Consider the following 15635-nt stretch of genomic DNA (forward strand, 5'->3'; position numbering starts at 1 on the left):
TATCATAGAATATCATATCAATAATCAACTAGCAGTTTACTTATTAAATTAAAATCCTCCATACCCACAGCCAAAACAGACGTTTTTTTTTTCTTCCTCAGGTATTTCAAACGTCCCACCCAAAGAGATTTACAGCCGTGCTCATACTTACCGGTACTGCGAATCTTATTCCTGTCTGAGCTGAGGTAAATCACGGCATAAACGAATCAATACGCACTAATTATGTTTTACTGTACAATTAGTCCGCGGCTTTGCGGAAAACTGAAAGCATTTACCGCTAATGACTCGTGCATCGGCTCCCTTCATCGGGTTGGCGAGGTGCAGATGACTCTATCCACAGGTTTCCAACGCCCCATGATGCCTTGCGTCAAAAAGTGGAAGCGTCGGTTCGAAGTAAAAAAAAAAAAACCGGGACGTGACACTAATTAAACAGTTTACAGGTAGTCTTTCAAGATTTAATGATCCAAACTTGCTAACGATGTGAATTTTCTACCTATTTCTACCAGCTCTAAACCTACCCCTTACAATAATGCAAAAAATGTATTTATTGTACAGTGTGAGAAAAATTACGCTATATTGATGTGTGCATGCCTAGTAATTTTTGCCATGTAGCCTTAACCCATGAAATATATTAATGGAATATTGAGCAGAGTGTCAGTGAATTTTGCGTGCTGAACACTGCTGGCGGTTTCTGCTCATATTTTCGGCCATTTTTCTCTGTTAGCTGAAAATGCATTTTTCGGTGGCTGAAATTTCAGTGCATCTCTATAAAATACCATTGGTATACTTCCACCATCTCACAGAAAGCTGTACCCTCGTTCTTTTTTACAGTAGCACCCCCCGGAAACAGGTAGACAGAATGGCGCCGGTTCGAGTGGGGGCTGCACATCATTGGCTGCTTGGGAAGGTTAATTGACTTTGCGTTTAACATGCTAAATTATTCCAGTTTGCCTGCATGGCATTAGGGGCTGAAAGACTCCCTCCTCCTCAGCCGAGGTCAGCCTGGACCAGTCATTAATTAAACTTGTGACATTTAGCCAGATGAGTTTCCTCTGAGTGAGGATGATATTATTAATATTAACGACCTGTGAGAATAGAAGCTGTAACCGACTGTGTTTTTTATGGCATCAGAGAGATTGAATTTTTCTCGAGCAGCAGATTTTGAAATGAAAATGCAGGTTGTGATATGGAGATCCTGCCTCGTGCATTGTTAGTTTCAAAGCTAAATGTGATGCGTCAGGAGTTTTGTGCGTGAAAGCTTGTTCTCTGGAAGATGACTGGAGGAGGTTTTCTCTTTTCTTTAAGCCACTTCAAGCCTAGAATTTCCGTATGCTAAAACTATTTACTGTCTGGTACTTCTTTAAACAGCGTAATGCAGCAGATGATATGTTTGCCTGGTTAATGGACAATCATTTCTGTAATTGCCTAGACATAATAGATGGAAGATGCAATAGCGTCATTGGTTTTGAATGTCCACATATTAACATGTAGATCACTTGTAAAAAAAAACGCATTAAATGCTAAGCCCATCCGTATTTCAAAACAAAAGTGGATTGTGGTACCTTCAGAGAGACCCTTCCCCCATCTCATTGGTTTTAATACTAGGCAGCGCAGGGCCGTTATGAGCATTTCAGCTCCTCTTGTGTTCTGATAGATGGGCTTTGCTGATACATGATCTATGATGTATGCAGAGAAAGGCCAGCTCATCTTTATTCATGAGCTCGGAGCTGTGATTTCCTCTTAAAGAGACAGAGCTACTCATTTGCTGCACCTTCGTCTAGTTGCTGCTAACCTGCTACTGATGTTGTTGTGATTTTAAAACGGCACCAAAACTCAAAGATAATGAATTTTCATCTAAATGGTTCTTGTTAAACAGATATTGTTTGCTTCAGATTTCATGAATGTTTTTCACAGAAGATTAGCCTGTAGCGGCATTATCATTATTTTTCAGTTGAGTCATTAAGAGATTCACGGACTGTGTGTCATGTTGTCCCTCTCCAGTGGAGCAGGTCGAAGCAGCTATAATGATCTCCCAGAATCGGAGAAAGCACTGGCTAGTGTTCGCTTCCAACTCATTAAAACCACTGTGGTGTTCCTTAAGAAAATTCGCTTCCTTAGCATGGGAGCATTGAGTGGTTGGAGCAGCAAATTTTGCTGTGGATACATGCCATCTTCTATCAGCATTTCATTTAAGAACCCCATTAGATGCAAAACCGCAGGACGTCACCTGTTATCTTTCTATTTCTGGAAATAGGCTATATTGTTTCTGTTTTCTCTTGCGCGCCATTAAAGTATGCTTCCCGCAGTAGACATTTAGAGGGGAACCTGCTAGCTATCTGTCTCTGAAATGACTTTTTAATGGCCAACTGGATTTGCTCATCTATCACAGGTCTGTGGCGCTCTTGATTCTCAGATAAACTCACATAGATTCGGTTACTAATGTTCACACAGCCACTATCGCACTGTTCTATATGCAGTTTCTTTACTCGGCGTGGCAGAGAAATTCATCTGAATTGGTTTTTCTCTTACTGAATCGTTAGCTCACAAAGTCAGGTTGCAAAGTAATATTAAATAGCTGTGAAACCAGGGTAAACTCATAAGGGAGATGTCACTCCAGCAGCTTTTTTGACATTCTGTCAAAGCCTCAGCATTATTTGTATAAGAAAATCTGTGAATGTGTCAAAACACACTTATATATGTATATATATTTGGATTGTGGGTATACTAGTTGCTAAGAATGCTGAGGGATTGTTTGTGTTCCACAGAAGACAGTTGGGTTTCATATAACATGAGGGTGAGTAAATAATGACAAAATGACTTTAACCCTCTACATTTAAACTTGGGTATATCATATAAATAATGAAAAATAAAGATTACTAAAATGCTTTTTGTTTTCTGAGATTATATTAATCATTTGCGATTATATAAAGCAAGATTTTTTTGTGGCTTAATTAAAGGGATTAATTAAATTGGTTAAAATATTTGAGTGACAATAATGACATTAGCATTATTTCTATTTATCAAAGAATTCTGTTTTTAATATGGCTAATAATTAGACATGTTTTTTAAGCACCAAATCAGCATATTAAAAGGATTTCTGAAGGATCATGTGACACTGAAGACTGGAGTAATGGCTCCCGAAGCTTTGTCATCACAGGAATAAATTTACAATATAAAATATTGTATTATTTTTATAAAAAAAAAAAAAAAAAGTTCTTTTAAATTGTAATAATATTTCACAATGTTACTGTTTTACACAAATAAATAGTTAGCATAAGAGACTTTAAAAAAGCAAACACCTTTGAACAGTATTGCAGGTTAACATTTACAAATTTGGTTGCATGATACTCAGATGTAAATGTAACATATTCTTTAGTTATAGTTCATTATTGTTTTGTTGTTGTTCTTTTTGAAGATAATCAATACTTATAAAATAAATAGCATTTTAGTTACATAATTTTTTTACAATTCTTTGTATGGAGTCTACAACATTGTATTGCAACATAACTGTAACCAAAATGCAGCGTAAAATGTCATGTTTACGAGCGTGTCTGAAATGTTTTTTTTTTTTTTTTATATCGTGAAACCGAATGCCATATCCAAACATTTGCTGACTAGCTTTCCCCCCGTGTTGTGGTTTGCACTGTCAGATTGACAGGGTTGCTGTATAATATTTTAGGTGAGCATCTGTCTCTACAGGGCAGGGACTGAGCCATCATGTTAGTGGAAAGGGGGCATGGGGGGGTGGGCTTTTAAAGAATCAAGCCTGTGAAATGAGATGCTAATCAGAGGCAGCAGGAGCATGAACGGGCTGCGCGTGGCTTCCGTGAATATCTCACACTGATATGATAAATTATGCTAAATCTTCGACCCTTTGACCTTAGGGAGTCTGGCGTATGAAGGTTGGTTATATGGTTTTGAGACCCAACACCCCATGTAGAGTGAGTGATTTAAGACTGGTGGTGCGATTGTTAGTTTAGGGTGAGTTATCGAAGGGTTTAGATATCGATATAAGTGGGCATGCTACAGGAAAAGGAGGGCAGGATTGCAAGACGTTCACCAACAGTGAGGAGGGGTCTACCCAAGCGAAGTCATTAGCATAAGAAAAGTATGCAGTGTAGTGGTTGCGCTGAGCTGTCCACACTTGATAACGGCATGAAGCGTGCCAGACAAACACACACTTAATCGTACATGACATCTCACCAGGTGGTGGCCAACACCACATGTCTTTCCCTCTTTCTATTTTTACCCCCTTTCTTTTGGTTTCTTAAAAGAGAATAAATCCTTGAAGCTCTGTTTGTCCCTCAGCAATGCTTTGGGACTCGCTCTATACAAAAGCTTTGGATTAGGGCTTATTCTGGCTTCTGTTTTATTGTTTACCACCTCACCGGCTAGCTTGTGCCATTCGCCACAGCAGAGCTAATATGAAAATATTTTAAAACAATTTTATATTAGAACCCCCTGCATACACACTCTGTCACTTCTTCATTATATATGATGGATAGCCCAATTTAAAAAGCTGCTGAGGGCGCCTAATTTAGGCATGAGATTTTTAACGAGATTAAACATTTCACATTCATAGCAGGTAATCGATGCAGACATTTCTATCATACGTAGACCTTGCTGCTCCAGTGTTTACATACAGATTTAAATATATCCGTCACAGAGTAATTACATTAAAGTCACGTCCAAGAATGGCCATTCTCGGGTCTGGAGGTCGGACACTGTTTTGCACTTTATTTACAAAATATTTAAGGAAAATGACATCATGATGAATATAGTTGGTGAGTGGGAGTAATATTTAAAGTGCAGTTATTAATTTCCTTTCACTTTTCCTTTTCTGTCCCGTCTTGTTCATCTCCTCTCCTTCCCATTTCTGTCCTCCAACTGTGTTTGTCATTATGTTTCTGTAATGGAAAATTTCAGATTTTTCTAATCTCTCCCCAACGCCACGTGGAGTTTTCTCTTTTCTTTTATGGAAAATATTGCAGTGATCCTCTGGTGGCCTGTTGGCCGGGGCATGATTTATTTGAGTTATGTGTGGATGTCCAGTGCAGAATAGCCCATTGTGCAAAACACAAAGAGGAAGGCCAGTCTCTGAAGCCAGGCAGATGGCACATCCTGGAATCAGAGACAATAGTCTTCACCCTGAGTTCTATTAAAGAACGCAAAGAGCTGCATACTAATCATGCATACGTTAAACTGCTGGCCTGTGCTGGACTTCACATCCCCTGAAACATGTGGTTTATTTTATGCCTCAATATCTTAAAATCTCATTTTTATTTTCCCAAAAAGTACTTTTAAGTATTTAATGTCACAGAGCATTGGCATTGAATATAATATGTAGATTATGTGACAGTGTGTCTATACATTGAACATTCATGAAAGAAAATAAATGCATTTTTTTATGTTCATAAAAAACATGGCAATTAAATAGAAAAATGGAATGCATCATCAAAAGAAAGACAAAAAACCTTCTAAGTGCCCATTATACTGTAATAAAACACACACACACACACACACACACACATATATATATATATATATATATATATATATATATATATATATATGTGTGTGTGTGTGTGTGTGTGTGTGTGTATGTATATATATATATATATATATATCAACATAAAATGAAGTAACTGCTTAAGAAAAAGTCTGCATATTGAAACAAGACCCTCTTTTCTCGTTGTGCCATCATCTGCCCCTCTCCCCTCTCTCTGCAGGTGCATGAGCAATTTAATGAGATGCAAATGAGATATGCATACAGCCAATCTCATGTGCCATGATTAAGCGCAGGATATTAACGAATTCTCTCTCTCTCGCTTGCTCGCTCTTTTTCTCTCTTTACATCTAGTAAATCCCATCTTTGTCTCTGTCACTCCATTGCAGGTCTACTGCAGTAAAAATAGCTACAAGAAATTGAGAGGAAAAAAAATGTTTGTCGTGTCTTGGTACATAGTGCATTGAGGAGAAAAATCGTTTCAGATTTCTGTGCAATTTCTAGCATTTTGTTGCTGCTGAGGGTCAGGGAGCGTATCCTCCATTTTCTGCAACACCCCACCCCCCTCTCCACTGTTGCCATATTCCCTCCACCTTTGACGCCCCCCTTTTATGTTAGTGTACGTGTGTGTGTGTGTGTAGTTTTTGGCATAATCCATTTACATAATGAAGATGAGGTAAAATTAAGATCCCCACAGGAGTAAAGAAGAGAATCCCAGCGATACAAACCTCATTAATACAGCGTGATTAGCATATCCGTACATAATTGTCCACAATCGGTACAAAGAAAGACGTGAAGGCAAAAAAAACCCAGCAAATTAAACGGCTCATTTCATCATGTTGTTAACGTCGATTTGAACTTGTTTATCGAAGGTTATGATGAAAACAATGTCCATTTTGGAACCAATCCTGTGTCATTTAACCAGAACGATGCCAATGAAAGATTCGAAGCACAAAGGTGAGTAAATCCCTTACTTCAGAAAGCACCCGAAGGAAGAGGAGGAGAGAAAATCTGTATTATTTATGCTCCTCTACAATGTCAAATGCATCCAGTGAGGGACTGAATTCTTCTCATTCACTCTCATCATCTTCTCTCTGACTCAACAGGACGTTTCGAGGATACTCAGAACAGGTATTCAAGCACAAAATCACTCATTACTGTGTATGTGATGGTTTAAGGTCCTGTCCTTGAATTTGGAAAGCTCTAGTAAGTTGTGCATCTACCTGGTAAATTACACCATACTAACACCCGCCAACATGTATCTTTTTGGTGTTCCCAACATACCTGAGAAAATTCACTCTTTCTTGTGTTAATTTGTGCAATCCATTCTGTTTCGGTTTTGTAGTACATAAAATCCATATTCCATAATGACTTTAGTGTTTGAATTGATCTGTTGAGTCACTGTATAAGTCATGGCCTGTGGTTTCTTTAGTTCCTCCCTGTTTGCTTGTTTCCACAGTTGTTTCCTCAATCTTCTGTCTTGACCAACTTTTGAAACAAACTTGTTTTTGCATGACAGTTTCTTGACTTTTTTCCTTTTCATTCCATTTATCCTTTAAAAAAACTTTATTGAATGTAAATTGTCAATGGCACAGGGTTGGCTGAGTTACAGATGGCATCCGATGACATTCCATCAGTCTGGGTTGCCCATCACTTTTGTTCTCACAAGTGTTTCTGCCATATTCCTCCTCACCAAATCTGTCACACTAATTAACCCAACAAACTCTGCGAGGGTTAATTAAGCTGTCGGATCACTGTGTTTTTCAGTCTTGTTTTGTGTTTCGTCCCTAGGGCTCTTTGTCTTTGCCAAGTGGCACGCGTCAGGGGCTGGTTACCGCAGGAACCTTCTGGCACCCTGCCATTCCCAAGCCACCGCCAACTTCCCAGCGGCATACGGCAGTGCAGAGATCCTGGCACGCTGCCGAAGGTTGGCGCGTGCCAACGAGAATAACAAGACAAGTCGCATATCTCCATTATGACTGAGCAGATGCCGTCATACCCACGATGAGTGCCGTTGCTTACTCTCTCGGGGACGTGCCTACATAGAACCTGGCATGGTCATGAAGGCGATGGCGAAACGCAGCATGGCGAAGCCTGTGGGAAACAAAATTACGAGGTCGTGGTGAAGAAATCTGCGCTTTTCTGAAACCGTAAGAGGAGAAAAGGTTCGTTAAGAGGCACCGCATCAGTTTAACACAATGCATTGTACGCTCCGTTTTGCATACTCACACAGTTGCCATGCTGACGAGCTGGCAGATGGAATCTTCAAAGAGCTCCAACTTTTTGAATCCAATGCTGGGGAACATTTCATTTGGAGGATTGGCAGCAGGATGATGCCTCTCTTTTCTCTCATTATCTGTCTCTCCTCCTCTCTCCTCTTTAGTGCCACCCTGCCTATACGCCCTCTTTGGCAGCGGCGCTGAGTGGATGGCACTGTGCCAACCTCGCAAAACCATGGTGTTCATTCGCCACTCTACATCGTGTCCTTCCCCCCCACACACCCTCCCTCTCTAATTCTTCAACCTTTTTCTCTATCCATCCCTCATTCAGTCGCTCTATTTTAGATCTATGTGCTCTCTTTGATGGCTGAGTGGTAGAAATGATTTCTGATATGTGGAGCATTGTTTACTTCAGTATTTGTGCCCGTACAGCGTCCCACAGCAACTTTCTTTAATGTTTTCTTGTTGCTGCTCTTCAGCTCTGTTGTGCCTTTTATTTCCTGCCATTCAAAGATCACAAGTGCACTTTTATGTCCCTTATGATTCTCCACTTCCAGAGACACCCAAGCCTGTTCACTGGGCCCCAACAAGTTGTACTCTCTTCTGTTTTCTATTCTTTCATTTGGCAAATCTAAGCATGAAGCGTTTCGCAACAGGAGGTCTCTGAGATGCAAATCAAGCAGATTAGCATATCATTTAGTGGGATGAATATGCAACTATGCTTTGAAATTTGTGAGTTTTCAGCTTTGAACAATTCAAAAGTCTCTTGTGTGTCTTGATACCTCTTTCTTTTTACAATCTCTGATTTCTTATCTCTAGCTCCCTTTTTCTTGTTTACGCTTCACCTTTTTGTCTCTAAGGGTTTGTATAGGAGAAACAACATGCTGTCAAGATTACCAAAGGGTACTGAGAGTATTTCAGGGTAAAATAGCCTGCCTTGTGAGCATGTCTGCCTATCTGGGCGTCAAGTTTCATTACACAGAAGAGAACAAAATGGATGTGTGGCACACATTCTGCTGGAGGAAACACTCATGGTTGTGTTTTCTTCTTGGCTATAGAATGTCTTTATATTAATATGCTTCGAAATTATTTGAGAAACCCTGGAAATTATTATTTTAAAAGAAAGAGGCCTAAAATTGCAAACAGGTGCAATAACAAGGCAATAAACCAGATTTTAGTTGCAAGATGTGCTTAGAGGTGCATATTTTTTTTTGTCATGATTTTATTGTAAATACTGATTCTAATTATCCATTTTATTTTTTTTATTTTTTTGTGTGTTGTTTAACTGATAACAAAATATTTACCTTTAAAATATTTACAGATCTGTAAAGTGTCCTTATCTTTGTTTTCCTTAATGTTTTATTTTTTGAGTTATGCAAAATAAATAACAGTATAACTGGGTTATTCATCAGTTTGATGTAAATTGGGTTGGCTTAAACATTGCTTTTCCTATATAATAGACCCTCAAATGAAAACACACACACACACACACAATATATATATATATATATATTTATATATATATAGACATGGTTAGAAAAATGAGGCCCATCCAAAATCTTGAATATGGAGGAATAGATGAGAGTATTAAACACAATTCCAGGCATGATTTATTATGCCAGTTTAATTGCATCAAATTGATTATTTAATTCCAGTGATTCAAGATACAGTGTCTTTTAAAATGGCTAATGAGGTGATTATATTGCACGTTAATTTCTGAAATATTTTGGCTAATATGATAATGCCTAATGTAGTAGTCCTGTTTAATACATTTGACCATACTTGCCAGATTTCCCCCCACAGAAAATGTGATACAGACACTTACACAGTGTCTATACAATATATATATATATATATATGTGTGTATGTATGTGTTTTTGTGTGTGTGTGTGTGTCAATATCTATATATCAGTCTATATGAAAAAATAAATTAAGTGTGTGTGTGTGTGTGTATGTATATATATATATATATATATATATATATATATATATATATATATATATATATATATATATATATATATATATATATATATATATACTGTACGAATGTGTGTGTGTAATTTTAACAAGCGAACAAATGTACTTTGGGTCATTATATTAAAAAAGCTTATCTCTGTTTATTTTAGCAACTTCTTGTCAGTGTACACTTGTTTCGTATGCCATATGCAGTGCCCTTTGGACTGATTGGATGCATTTCCTGTGATTTAAAAAGATGACCGGATTTGAGATGTTTGCTTTGGCAGGACACTGCCCGGGGGAGCAGAACATATCCAGACATATCTGTGTAAGTTTACCCATAATGCCACACACATACTATCATCAAAACATACTAAGTTGCGTTGAAAATGTGTGAGGTGTGTGCTTATAATATTCCAAACAAATGCAAATTGCATTTCAGTCAGCTTATCCACACATACAAACTCGCTCTATGCACACACATTTAAGTGAGCAACAGTAATGGGAGGCCGCATGGTCGCCTTGGAATATAAATCACATTTCCCATCAGCCTCTGCTCTGACCTCTGACCTTCACTCTGATATGGTGTTCAAGAAAATGTATACGTGTGAATGCGTGTGTGTGAATATTTCTCTGTCGATAGCTACAGGATCTCTGCTCTTCTCCACTACATTATTCTCAAATCTGTCCATTAGCAGGGCCACAGAGAGTAAATCTCCTCACCTACACACACACACACACACACACAGACACACACACACACACACACACACACACACAGACACACAGAGAGGTGTGATATTACTTTAAGATCACCATGGAATACAACTTACCATGCATGTCACAGAGCTGTCAGGTAGCGTTTCCATGGAGATCACCAGCGAGTGTCTTTATTATGTGCCAGCATCATGTTTGTCAGACTCTTGTATTTATGTGTGTTGGCATGCTCGCTCACTCACGCACAAACAGACATGTGAGCTTGCAGTGTTTTCTATTTGAAGACACAAGCTCAGACTGTTTTCTACACAGGACAAGCAAACCTCTCGCTTTTGTATATTATTCATATTCCTTCAGAACAAAAGTATCATTTTGAATCCGGCTTGTGTTTTGTTTCATTCTCTTTCCATTTGCGTTGGGAATACTTCAGGGCAGTTTTGTTTATTGGAGCTAATGGCTGAATATTAGGAGCTTCCATCTTTCAAAATGTGTTCCGCTCCGAGCTATAGAATGTGTGAAGTCAACCTAAACTCAAATGAATATCATTAAATCGGTCTTAGCTCTGTGAAACAACGACTACAAAAATATTCTCAGAGAAAAATGAAATAGCATTACTCATTCATCAGCCATTATCTAGATCATACTGATGTTTACTGGTGGAACCGTGAGGAAACATGCAACATTAACAGATAATCTGAAGCACAAAAATATTGTAAACCCACCTGGTCTGGAGAATAGAATAGAATAGAATAGAAAATATACGTTAAGAAATTTTATGCAATAGTATGCAAATTATTCTAAGTACAGAATTTCATCAGCCACTATTTATATTCTACTGATTTTTGCTAGTAGAACTGAGAAGAAACATGCATTATTAACATAATTTGATCAAAGAAATCATTAATCAGCTTTTTTCTGAGAATAGAGTAGAATAGAATAGAATAGAATAGAATAGAATAGAATCGGGGGGGGGGGGTTGGATTATGCAGTTGTATGCAAAAGGAAGGAAGGAAGGAAGGAAACATGCATTATTAACAGATAATCTAAAATATTATAGAATACTCAAAGGAAATATAATGTATAATAAGTGCAAAATTTACATATTATAAAAGGAATACACACATCTATGGAATTGCAGTATGACGTGATATGTTTTAAACTATTTTAAACTGTGTTTTTCTAATTCATTTTTAATTATGCGTGCTGTGTTTATGTCCTTGTGTTAATTGAGAAACTACATGAAATATTTTTACTTTTAAAAATGTATTTGTCACACCAGGATTATTTAAATTGAGCTAGGAAGGGCGGGAGGCAATTAAAAATGGTGGGGGAACAAAAAGAAGAAACAGTTACAGATTCTACAATATACACTTTGTCTTACATTCTTTATACTTTAAATCTTAAAAGATAAACAATAAACTGAACAAATGCTTGGATAATGTTATGTCAGATATTTGCATTATCCAATTTGGCTATGAGTACATGCCACAATGCAGAATAGAAAATAATTTTATTTTCACCAGTATTTTATGTTTACTTTTTATCTCTATTTTTTCTGTATTTTTATTATTTTTCATGTCATAACCTAGCAGGTTGCCGTGTGCTTAGTCTTTGCGTTATACTTTCCCCTAAGAATCAAACCCATTACTTTTATTTTCTTTCTACACTTCAAGATATAGGTTTATAAATTCTATGTGATTGAATTTGACTTTATAACAGAAAGCTTAAACATAAAACATTACACTGTGCATGGCAATTATTATCATACAGTACATGTTGATGATTTAAAATCCCTGTATTTCTTAATATGTATTTTTGGTTTATGACTAGCTCCCATTGTCCTGTATTAGACTGTGTGGACGCAGAAGCTTTGATTTTCTAGTCTGTCTGTGTGTCTGGGAGAGCACACACTGGTCTGAGGTTAGGACCAAAACACTGAGCATATAGCTACTTCAATACATGCAGAAACAGCACTGAAAGAGTGTATCGAATTTATGTTTAATCCTGATCTTTTAGTGACCTTCTCAAAAACTTCTTGCATGAAGGATGTGTGTCACATGGTATTATTATTCATGCAGGCGTAGGAAAAGGAATGAAGGAAAAAACAATATTACTTGTATGACAAGGAAACACCCAAAATAAACTTAAAGAGGGTCTGCACTTGCACACTTCGTCTGAAATACACAGGCAGAAATACAAAAATGATAGTGTCCCTGGAGGGCAAATTACATGGTGTTTGAGTGTGTGTGTCTGTGAGATGCTGCAAAATGAAATTCCGCCTATAGGGAGTCAGACATGCGCTCCAAGTGAATAGAGGAGAACAAAGGATTACGCTCTCCTCTGATTCCTCTTCTACTGCCTACTGCCATTACTCTGTTCATTTGCTTTAGCACTTTTTTTTCTTTGTCCATTTTTCTCTTTCCTGGGTCTCTAACAGTGCCTCTCGAATAACACAGAGAAATGAGCACATAAACACAAACACATACTGCTGTAACAAAAAGTCACAAATAATTTCTGCCATTTTCTGTCTTCTCTCTCTGTCTCTGCAGGCTGTGATAGTGTGGTGTTATTCAGCTAACACTCGCTGTCAAACAGTGACCTCCAGAGGACAGTTAGAAAACTGCAGCCTGGGAGTGTACTCTGCTGCTGCAAACTCATTATTTGAGGGATAAGCGTAAACAAATGCCCAGTGACTGCGAGGAAAAGTATGTATTTTTATGTCCTAGAACACAAACTCTAGATGTTTTCTCCATCCCTCCTATAGACACGTTATACGAGGTCTCATCATCAGCTCCACTGAAATCCAAAGAATGACCTTCATGATCAAAAACTGTTTCCAGTGTTCGATTAAGAATATAATTTTACATCATGTGACAAAAAGTCTTATCAAATTTGTAATTAATGTAGATTAAAATGGCCTCATCATGATACATTTGAAGAAATACAAAACCAAGTCTATTTGAGTAAGATACATAATATAATTAATTCAGCATATGGTTAAATAAAATACAATATTAATAATGAAAAAATGGCAAAAAAAATTATGATTATTCTTATATTACTATTATAAGTATTTTTGCAGCCTATTTAAGCAGTTATATTGTCTTTATTGTTATATAATAAAGCTTGTGAAGACTGCAAAATGATGATAATAATAATAATAATAAGAGCAAGAAAAAGAGGTTTATAAGAGGCAGATGCACATACATACTGTGCATTAAAACATGCATAATAATAATAATTATTATTATTATTGTTGTTGTTGTTAGTATTCAATCAGTTTTAGCAGTTAAATTATCATTATTGTTATACATGTATTAAAGCTTCTGTAAACTGCAAACAATAATAATAGTAGTAATAATAATAATAGTAATTATTATTATTATTATTATGCAGTCTATTTAAGCAGTTCTATTATTCATATTGTTGTTGGTCTTATTTTGCAGTCTACACAAGCTTTTAGATAAAAAATCCTCTGTTTTCTTCTTTTCCAGATCTGTCACTTTAAAGCCTCATCTAATATGACTCTCTCTCTCTCTCTCTCTCTGTCACCTTTTCTCTCTTTTCCCCTTGGTGCGTCCTTCCTGAAAGGCAGCAGTAATGTGATTTCAGTAATGTAATTTGTCTGCGTGTGTGTGTGTGTGTGTGTCGGTGTGCGGACAGTGAGGAGGAACCTGTTCCAGGCTGGGTGATTTATGATGTGTGTTCCACCGTTTTTCTAAAACACGTTTCTCTTCATTTATTTTTAATCTTCAGAGCGATTAGTTCTCCCTGTCAACTGCTATACAGCGTCTGAGCGGAGCGTTAATGAGAGAGCGAGAGACAGATGCACAGACAGGTATTTACTCCACATGAAAACATGCAGAATAGAACGGATAAGAGCAAACAGTGCATTTGATTTTGTCCAAGATTTGGGGTTGAGTCCATCAGCACTGGAGAAAGATGTCACCTCATATGACTCTGAATGAGCATTCAGTCAAATCAGAGGTCAGGCTCAAAGCAGCCAATTGAAATCACTCCCTGCATTTCCATGGCAACATGCTCCATATATGACTACACTTACACACCTTGATAGCTTTATTTCCTTTACTCATATTTTTATTTCCTTCAATTCCTTCCACTCACTCTGTTTTTCCTGCAAAGCGTGTTGTTTGACACAAAGCATTTTCATTTGAATAAATTTAACTGAAATGTTTTATGTCAGTTCATATAAAATATGCTTTATAAAATACAGATTGTGTCAAAGTAGCTTTACAGTAATAAACAGGAGAATGATAGTCAACATGGACTATTATATAAATTATGAAACAAATTCAATTTGAACTATAAAGCAGTTCTACAGAGCACAATATGTCATTATTCAGCTCAGTTCAGTTCAAGTTTTGTCTAAAAGTGTCAGTGCAGGCAAATCGATATTATTACTGAATATGAATTGTCTTTTTAAAAGTATATTTAAAGGAATGTTCTGCACATTACAATGTAGTTGTTGGAGTGTTGTAAATACAATTAATTCAAAAATGTATTTAATATATATATATATATACACACACACACACACACATTTACAGTAGTGAACACTCATATTTTCTTGGAAAATGTAATGTAGTTTATATATGCTTTTTGTAAGATTTAGAGTGTTTTTTTTTTTGAGCCCAATGAAGTGTTTAATTGCTTTCGGGCCACTCTCAGTCTCTTTCATTCGAATCGTCCTTCACTCAGCGGTCGTGGAGCTTTAAATAAAGAGCTGATCAGATCAGACGATGAGGTCAGTGGGACAGAGCGGAGGGAGGTGGGCTCATCTGTATTGATCTGCTGTCTGTTAGACTTGTTCTACCGTCTTAACATTATTGATTACACTGTCCTCAAACACAGGCTCCCTGTTCAATTTTCATTTTAAAGCTATTTGTTCCTCTTTAGAAAGGCTTTTGTCCACTTGTAAGTCAATACACATGAAAGAAAAAGATAGTAACACATTGTTTTACATCATGTGCTGTGTACACATGTCTCTCTGTGTGAGTATATCTATGTCTGAGCTTCAAAGAGAATCAATGATACATTTTAAAGAAGCATGTAAGACACTAAGCCAGTTAATTTTATGAGGCCTACTTACTTATTGAACACACACACATATAATTCTTAAATAAACTTTAATATTATTGCCTCTGTTGGTATTATCACAGAAGGTCGCATTCTGCTTGTGGAGCGCTGAAATTGCAAGCAATAAATCAAAACTA

The sequence above is a fragment of the Carassius gibelio genome, chromosome A18 (genome assembly GCF_023724105.1).
Source record: "Carassius gibelio isolate Cgi1373 ecotype wild population from Czech Republic chromosome A18, carGib1.2-hapl.c, whole genome shotgun sequence".
Taxonomy (NCBI): Eukaryota; Metazoa; Chordata; class Actinopteri; order Cypriniformes; family Cyprinidae; genus Carassius; species Carassius gibelio.